This window comes from Lichenostomus cassidix, chromosome Z (assembly GCF_008360975.1).
Source record: "Lichenostomus cassidix isolate B80296 chromosome Z, HeHo_3.0, whole genome shotgun sequence".
NCBI classification, from domain to species: Eukaryota; Metazoa; Chordata; class Aves; order Passeriformes; family Meliphagidae; genus Lichenostomus; species Lichenostomus cassidix.
The window spans coordinates 5,174,063-5,183,227 of record NC_139511.1 but is presented as its reverse complement, the minus strand read 5'-3'; the positions used below and the strand labels follow the sequence as shown (position 1 = coordinate 5,183,227).

Genomic DNA, 9,165 nt, shown 5'->3' with positions numbered 1-9,165 from the left:
CATTCATGGTGACAAGTGGTAGTACTTAAGTTTTTTATTTAATGTGAATGAGGGAGGTGCTGAAGGGCAAAACTTCTCAGGAATAAGGACATGTTGCAAATCCAAAACAAGAGGGAAGCGCCATTCATCTTTCATGGATGGTGTTAAGTTATTAACAAATCATTTTTGCTGACGATGTACCTAGACAGCACTGATTTAGAGCATTTTATCAGACTCCCAGAGTATCCTCACATCTGTTTTGCCACATTTTCTCTCTCTGTTTCATTGTAAATGATTTCTCCTCCCCGGGTGGCTCCTGCTTGGAGCTCTCCGCTCAGTGGAGTCCCGTTTGCTCAGCAGGCCTTTGCAGTGAGTTATTCCCCAGCATGTGGCTCTGCTGCCATCCCAAATCTGCGGTTTCACTGCCAGCCTGACTGAGACTGGGGAGCTGCTGGGCATGGCTGGAGAATTTCCCCCAGTTCCCTTCACTCACTGCCAAAATCCTGCAACATCACCGTGTTTACATCTGCTCATTGTTTTGAAAAACACAACTGAATGCTTATTTCAGATAAAAAATTTAATTTATTGAAGATTGTTACACTTGATACATAAATACACAAATATCAAATAAGTTAAAGATTTAAATTTATTACAGATTTCTAAAACCACACAATCAAAAAATATTCAAATATCAACTTCAGTGTAACAAAACGAATTTATTACATAATAGATATATATTATGTTATGTTATGTTATATAATATTATATTATTAAAACTTAGCACAGACATAAAATTAAAACCAGACATAAATAAATAGAAATAGAAATATACCTATACAAACATCAATCTACCTATCTAAATATCCATGTATTTATACATAATTATATAAATCTATAAATATATGTGGAGGAATTTCAGAAGCCCCATCTTCACTCGTTCTCCCTCTGTCTCTTCCTCCCGTGCAGCACAGCCCTCCTGGACTGGGACAGCAGATGGAACATCTGGGAAGCAAAGGGAACACTGAGTCAGTATCAGGATGTTTCCCTCGGCAGCACCTGCACTTGTGTGAGGGAAGATAAAATCTCAGAGCCTCCCCAGCAGGGTGAGAAAGAAAACGCTGCAGGCCGAGCGGGCCAGGCTGCTGTGAGCGCAGCCCCGGCGGGACTGTCCCGCAGCCCCTGGCAGCCCGGGGGGCACGGCACGGCACGGCACGGCACGGCACGGCACGGCACGGCACAGCTGCCTTGCCCAAGGACAGACAGCCCCTGGGCCAGCCGGGCAGCTGCGCTGAGCAGCCCCAGCACGGGCAGTGCCCACGGCCAAAGCCCGCGCCACCCTCAGCCCAGCCTGCCTCACCGGCCCTGTGGCCTCACCCAGGCTCTCGGGGGGCAGCAGCAGCAGCTCCCTGTTCACTGCTCTTGCTGGTGCCCTTCAGCTTCTCCCTGATGGCTCTTGTCACTCTCCGATGTTCTCGAGGACTTTCAGGGCAGCTGTGGCAAAAGTGGAGGCTCTGAAATTGGTTCCAAGGCCTGGCAGAGCAGCAGTCCTGGACTCCTCTGAGCTCCCTGCTGGCTCCCTCCATCCCCTCAGCCCTGCCATCCCCTCAGCAAACCTGCAGCGTCCCAGGCTCTTCAGACCCCCACAGTCCTCTCACCCTACTACTCAGTCCCTTTAAACCCACCCTGTCCCCTTACACCCCACCCAGTTCAGACTGTACCACTTCCCTGTCCCCTCAGTCCCCACCATCCCCATCAGCTCCTCCACACACCTCAGCCCCACAGCTCCCCCCTGCTCTCCTAGGTTCCCTCCATCCCCACCATCCCCTCTGCTCTCCCACACCCCTCAGCCCCACCACGACCTCAACATTTCCATCCCTTCAGTGTCACCTCTCCTCAGCCCCCTCAGCCCCTCAGTCTCACCGTCCTTCAGCAGCTCCTCGGGGGACACCAGCTGCTCCCACCGCTGCAGGGACACCTGGGGCTCCAACTGCTGCTCCGCCCGGCCCGGCTGCCAGCTCGGACCCAGCATGGGAAGAGGGGACAGAGGGGGCACAGGGGGACAGCAAGGGGTGAGAGAGGAAGCAAAGCAGAGAAAGTGGTTAAAAAGCAGCCTATATTTATACCAATAGCAATCTATGTACCTAAACCTGCATATACCCCTGAATTATAAATATAACTATACCCATTAATAACTAGAACTATATATATCAAAATGTAACTACACATGTATAAATGAAACTATGCACTTCTATGCCTACATATATAAAACAGAAACTATATACATCTACAACTACATATCAAAATTTATCTATACAGATCTACAATTACTACAATGAAAACATATAAATAGAAATTATATACATCTATAGCTGTAATTACAGACAGAGACATTACACCTGCCTGATATTCATAGGCTCTGTCTCTGTCTGTTCCTCCCACACAGGGCAGCCCTTCTGGAGAGGTGGATAGGACATGAGTGTCTGGGAAGCAAAGGGAACACTGAGTCAATCTTGGCTCTTGTGCACATTTCCCTTTAGCAGCAATTGTACTTCTATCAGATATGGTCAAATATGGCCTGAAAGGCAGACTCTAACTTGGGCATTTGAAGCCTACACTTTAAAGAACAGGGATCCTTCCAAGTCTCCCAGTCTGTGTAAAGTATTGAAGTATCCCAAAAGAGTCTCAGCACTCGCAGTGCAAAAGGCACCAAGGAGAGCTTGAAACACACACAGTCCCAGCTCACACAGAGAAGCTCAGCCTTGTTCTTTCTCTGTGCTGACAGAGAGCCCTCAGTCCTCACTGAAATGGCTGAAGCGGAAAGGTGCTGTCAGCTGAGTTATGAACCAAACTGGGACAGCCAGCTTGATGACACAAGTGCCAGAAGGTCAGCTTTATTCACTGCTCCTTGTCACACCCCAGGACTCAGGGTCAGTGCCTCCAGAGAAGCGTGCAGGGCAGGGCTCCAGCGGGGAGGCTGTGCCATTGCCCTGCTTGAGCTCAAGGCACCAGGAAGCACCAAGCCTGCAGACAAGAACTCAACTCCTCTGATCTCCCTTCTTTCCTGCCAGAGGCAGGCTTACAGCAGCCACCTCAGACCTCTCTCAACCAAGCTGGGCTCTCTCCTTACCAAGCTCCTCGGGCTCCAGAGAACTGTTCCCATGGCTCACGGTGCCAGGCAAAGCTCTCTCTGCTGGATCCTTGTTCTCAGGCTCCCCTCCTGAAGACTCTGGGGTGACACCAGTGCTCTCCTTGAAGGAAAAAGAGAAAGAAATAAACCGTTCTTGCCAATTACATAAAGCACCTGGTTCAACAACTCCATGGCTCACACACTTCATCCCTTCTTCCCACACAGGAAGTCTGGCTCCCAAATACCTTCAACAGTGGAGAAGATTGACTTCCCAAACGCATCCAAAAGCTGCCAAAGCTGACAAGGTTGAACGTGGGGGCCACACTGAACACATGACGTGGGCACTAAGGAACCAGTCCTGCCAGCTCCTGGCACAGGAATGTGCTCCTCTCTCCACAGCCCTGAGCACAACAGCCTCATCCAGGATGCAGCTTTGCCACCACTGGATGGGAACACACATCTGTTTGCACAGAGATGCCCAAGAGGAAGGTGCCTGAGCTCCGGAACCCAGAGAGCAAGACTGGCCAGTTTGCCCAGCTGAGGATTTCCCAGATACACACTTGACTGGAGGCTGCTGAGAGCACAAGAAAGCTGCAGCTGCAGCACATCCCCTCACACGGCTCTGGCAGCACCTACACGCACGGCAGGGCTCACACAGCAGCAGCAGCTGCAGCCCAGCCCTGGCTCTGCCTTGGCCTTCCAGCCAAAAGGAGGCACAGCCCACAGCTGGTGCTGTAACACAGGCTCCTCTCGCATGCCCCTCCCTGCTCGGGACACTTTGCCTCCAGGGGCAATTCTCCAAACACTCGTCTGTTATTTTACATCAAACAAAGTCTCTTAGAACCTAAAAATCATCACCATGAACGATGCCCTTGCACTAGGGATTCTTCCCAGGTAAATGAGCACCCAAACTTGGCAAACACAGGCTCACACCCTACATGTTCACTAAAGGGGGGTCACTTTTTCATTCCCTCTTCTTTTAGAAATTTTGCTTCACCCAGAATAATTAAATAACTAAATGTTAATTAAATAAATTCAATTCAACAAACCTCTCCTTGTCAGCCATACAACAACATTCAAAGCTATCAGTCCACCTCCTTTCGTTGACATCCAGTGGAGTTACCTGATTCCTTTCAGACACGGATCTCCTGATCTCCCTCAGTTTCCGCAGAACCACGTCAGGATGCCATATCGGTAATTCCTCTTCCTCACATCCATGCCATGGGGAGCTGGAGGCTGTTGCTGCTGGACTTGTCCTGGAAGGGCCTGGAGGCAGCTCGGAACTCTCAGGCAAGGCAGCACTGAGATGCTGCCATGAGGCAGCTGTGCAGCAGGAGAAGAGGAAGGAAGAAAGGAAGCAAAGGGAAGACTGGGTCAGTATTGCTCCTCAGCTATGTTTCCTTTGGCAGCAACTGTACTTCCACCAGGGAAAAGCTAAGATCCTTCCAAGAAGGGTGAGCAAGAACAGCAACCAAATATATACTGTGGGTTTCAAACAACCAATTCCTGGTCTATTTAGCTCTCCCCTATTCGTTCAACTGTCTCAGAAAACTGTCCCTGTGCAATTCCTTGGCAGGAGGCAGCTGCCAGAACCCCAACCGCCAGAACCCCAACTGCCAGGGGTTTTCCCCTCAGCTCCAAAGGGACACGAGGCTCCCTCCAGCTGGCCCTGAGCACGACCGAGCCCTCGGCACTCACACGCACTCACGGAGAGCTCGCCAAGCGTGCCCGTGGCCGGGCAAGGAGCAGCGGCAGCCACGGCGCGGGGCTGGGCCAGCTGCAGGCCGAGCGGGCCAGGCTGCTGTGAGCGCAGCCCCGGCGGGACTGTCCCGCAGCCCCCGGCAGCCCGGGGGGCACGGCACGGCACGGCACGGCACGGCACTGCTGCCTTGCCCAAGGACAGACAGCCCCTGGGCCGGCCGGGGCAGCTGCGCTGAGCAGCCCCAGCACGGGCAGCGCCCACGGCCAAAGCCCGCGCCACCCTCGGCCAAAGCCCGCAGCTCCCAGCCCCGTGCTCTCACCGGCGCTGGGGAGATGCCCGGCGGGGCCGGCCGGCAGCGGCCGCTCCCTGTGCAGCAGGTGGAAGCTGCACGGAGGGCGCCTGAAGCCGCCCGGCCCGGCAGCCGCTTGGCGCCGCCGCTTCTTGACCTCCCTCCGCCGCTTGACGCGCAGCAGGAGCTGGGGGCGGTCCCGGCGAAACCTGGGGTTGCTGTAGTGGAGCCAGGCGCCGGCATCGCCCTGCAGCTTGCGAAAGCCGTAGCGATACAGCTGTCGCACGAAGCTGGCGAAGCGCGTGGCTCGGAAGGTGTGCGGGGCAGGCCCCTGGGCGCCGGCCGGGCTGAGCAGCTCCCGCTCGAAGAGCGAGCGGTCGATGAGCAGCCCCCGGGCCAGGCTGTCCCAGCGCACGGAGCGGACGCGGGGGCTGTTCACCAGGTGCCACAGCTTGGCGGGGAAGGTGCGGGGGCTGAGCCCGGGGGGCAGAGGGGACTCGTCCATGTCGATCGCCGCTCGCAGACTGTGGCAGCAACGCCTCAGCGCAACGGCCCCGGCGCGGGCAGGACTTGGCGGGGACAAGCGACACGAGCCAGAGAGAGGCACAGCGCGGGCACAGCGCGGGCACAGCGAGTGTGCAGAGATGCAGCTCTGTGAGATCTCTGCCAGCCACCACCGCTCCCCGTAGATGGTCTCCATCCTGGTGCACAGCCACATCTGCAGCACATTTCTTCGCTGACGGAAAAGTTGTGCCCAGACCTCAGGCAGGACACCGCCGACAGCTCGGGCTGGTGTCTCCTGAGGAGAAGAGGGATGGGGCGGCACAGGGGGATGGGGACTGTTCCTGTCCTGGCCACCTGGAGCTCTCCCTGCCTGGCTGGTGGCCGCTGGCAGCTGCTCAGGGGCTGTGATGACTATCTCCAGATAGTCACCTGCGTCATCAGAAAACCTGACAGTCTCTATTGCTCCTCTGCACAGTGGGCACACGGGATTTATGTGTGTCCACGGCAGGATGCAGCCCCGGCAGAAACGGTGGCCACAAGGCAGAGCAGAAGCCACGTCAGCAAAGGTGTCCTGGCAGATGGCACAGTTGCCACCTGTCTCTGTGGCCATATTTGGCCTCTGCAGCACGTTGGGGAGGGCTGAGGATCAGGAGCTGTTCTCCTTTGCTGGGGTCACACCCTGCAGGAGAGGGGAGGAAGGAGAAGGACACCCTCCCACCTCCCTACAGCCCTGTCACCAGCCCCACGTCCAACGCAGGGGACGTTTCCCTTCAGTGCTGCAAGCACACGCAGTGCCCGGCTGCCCCAGGCAGGCAGGGCTGGGCAAACACTGCTGGTTGCTCTGGGTCTGGCACTGGCACCTGCCAAGAACAGGCACCACTCAGCACCACAGAAACCTGGCTCGATCCTCCACACCTCGCAGTCGCGCTCGGTAGGAGTTCAGAACGGAGCCAGCCTGGCCCTGGCTCTGCCCACGCCCATATATAAGCAGTGAGGGCTGAGATGTCACAATCCAGCACTCGGTGATGTCACAGTCTGCTTCTCCCTGACATCATCCTTCATCATCAGGTGATGTGACAATGTTCCTGCCTGTGCACATTGTCAGGAGAATGAATAAAATATTTTTATTCTTGTTTTCAGCTTCGACATTCTGATTTTGCTCTCCCTTGTACACCTGTGTCATGTGTACATGTAGAGCTGCTCCTGACCACAGCCAAGGTTTTCTCTGAGAAGGAGAGTGGTGTACTTGTATTTGCGTATATGTATATATATATATATATAGCAATATAGTTATATTGATGTAGTCAGAGGTATCTGGGTATTTAGAATAGTAGATTGCTATCTGTAGATTTGGAAATAGCAGTATTTTATATATTTTTTTTATGTATTGTATCCTATATATAATTACACTTATGCCTGTATTTTTATTTTGTTATTCTTTAAGTGTATACAGCTATATGTAACTATGTATAGAGTTGTATAGTTTTATGATTGAATGTATTTAGTTCTAGGTGTAGGGTTATTTAGACAGGTATATTTGGTTTTTGTAGACTCTGTGGAGGTAACTATTTGTATTAAATTGGTTTTGTAAAAATGATATTTGTATATAAATTAATTAGCATTGTGTTTGTAGGAATTTGTAAGAAATTTAATTTTGTAACTCAAGACTTACCTAATTTTGTGTATTTGTGCATCAGAAGTGCAAGTGTAACAATCTTCAATGAATTTCATTTTTAAACTGAAATAAGCATTTTGTTTTTCAAAACAATGAGCAGATGTAAACACGATGATGCTGCAGGATTTTGGCACTGAGCGAAGGGAACTGGGGGAAATTCTCCAGCCATGCCCAGCAGCTCCCCAGTCTCAGTCAGGCTGGGCAGTGAAACCGCAGATTTGGGATGGCAGCAGAGCCACACGCTGGGGAATAACTCGCTGCAAAGGCCTGCTGAGCAAACGGGACTCCACTGAGCGGAGAGCTCCAAGCAGGAGCCACCCGGGGAGGAGAAATCCCCAGCCCATCCCACCAGGAGTTCTTTAGGAAGCGCTCCAGGTGTCCCTCTCAACGTCATCCTGGAGACCAAAACCAGGCAGGGATCCTGGGACAGCTCCACTGCCTCTGGCAGCACTTGGGCAAAGGATGTGGAGACGGAAGGGAAGGTTTGGGAAGGGAAGGTTTGGGAAGGTTTGGGAAGGTTTGGGAAGGTTTGGGAAGGGAAGGGAAGGGAAGGGAAGGGAAGGGAAGGGAAGGGAAGGGAAGGGAAGGGAAGGGAAGGGAAGGGAAGGGAAGGGAAGGTTTGGGAAGGGAAGGGAAGGTTTGGGAAGGCTTGGCAAGGGAAGGTTTGGCAAGGGACGGTTTGGGAAGGTTTCAGAAGCTTTGGGAAGGGAAGCTTTGGGAAGCGCTTTGGGAAGGGGGAAGGGGGAAGGGAAGGGAAGGGAAGGGAAGGGAAGGGAAGGAAGTTTCAAGGAAGTTTCAGGGAAGGGAAGTTTCAGGGAAGGGAAGGGAAGTTTCAGGGAAGTTTCAGGGAAGTTTCAGGGAAGGGAAGTTTCAGGGAAGGGAAGTTTCAGGGAAGGGAAGTTCCAGGGAAGGGAAGTTTCAGGGAAGTTTCAGGGAAGGGAAGTTTCAGGGAAGGGAAGGGAAGGGAAGTTTCAGGGAAGGGATGTTTTAGGGAAGGGAAGTTTCAGGGAAGTTTCAGGGAAGTTTCAGGGAAGTTTCAGGGAAGGGAAGTTTCAGGGAAGTTTAAATGAAGGGAAGTTTCAGGGAAGTTTCAGGGAAGGGATGTTTCAGGGAAGTTTCAGGGAAGTTTCAGGGAAGTTTCAGGGAAGGGAAGTTTCAGGGAAGGGAAGTTTCAGGGAAGGGAAGTTTCAGGGAAGTTTCAGGGAAGTTTCAGGGAAGGGAAGTTTCAGGGAAGGGAAGTTTCAGGGAAGTTTGAGGGAAGTTTCAGGGAAGTTTGAGGGAAGTTTCCGGGAAGGGAAGTTTCAGGGAAGGGAAGTTTCAGGGAAGTTTCAGGGAAGTTTCAGGGAAGTTTCAGGGAAGGGAAGTTTCAGGGAAGGGAAGTTTCAGGGAAGGGAAGTTTCAGGGAAGGGAAGGGAAGGGAGGTTTCAGGGAAGGGAAGGGATGTTTTAGGGAAGGGATGTTTTAGGGAAGGGAAGTTTCAGGGAAGGGAAGTTTCAGGGAAGTTTCAGGGAAGGGAAGTTTCAGGGAAGGGAAGTTTCAGGGAAGTTTCAGGGAAGTTTCAGGGAAGTTTCAGGGAAGTTTCAGGGAAGTTTCAGGGAAGGGAAGTTTCAGGGAAGGGAAGTTTCAGGGAAGGGAAGTTTCAGGGAGGTTTCAGGGAAGGGAAGGGAAGGGATGTTTTAGGGAAGGGAAGTTTCAGGGAAGGGAAGTTTCAAGGAAGTTTCAGGGAAGTTTCAGGGAAGTTTCAGGGAAGTTTCAGGGAATTTTCAGGGAAGGGAAGTTTCAGGGAAGTTTCAGGGAAGGGAAGTTTCAGGGAAGTTTCAGGGAAGTTTCAGGGAAGTTTCAGGGAAGTTTCAGGGAAGTTTCAGGGAAGGAAAGGAAAGGAAAGGAAA

At 52.5% G+C, this 9,165-nt stretch overlaps 1 long non-coding RNA gene across 1 annotated transcript; it reads right to left on the bottom strand.

Annotated features, from left to right (window-relative positions):
• Positions 1-1,835: 1,835 nt before the first annotated feature.
• Positions 1,836-4,415, bottom strand: LOC146424281 (uncharacterized). Its single transcript, XR_014847046.1, has 3 exons — positions 4,230-4,415; positions 3,107-3,227; positions 1,836-2,459 (listed from the first exon to the last, which is right to left on the bottom strand). It is a non-coding gene; the product is annotated as an uncharacterized LOC146424281 (long non-coding RNA).
• Positions 4,416-9,165: the final 4,750 nt, after the last annotated feature.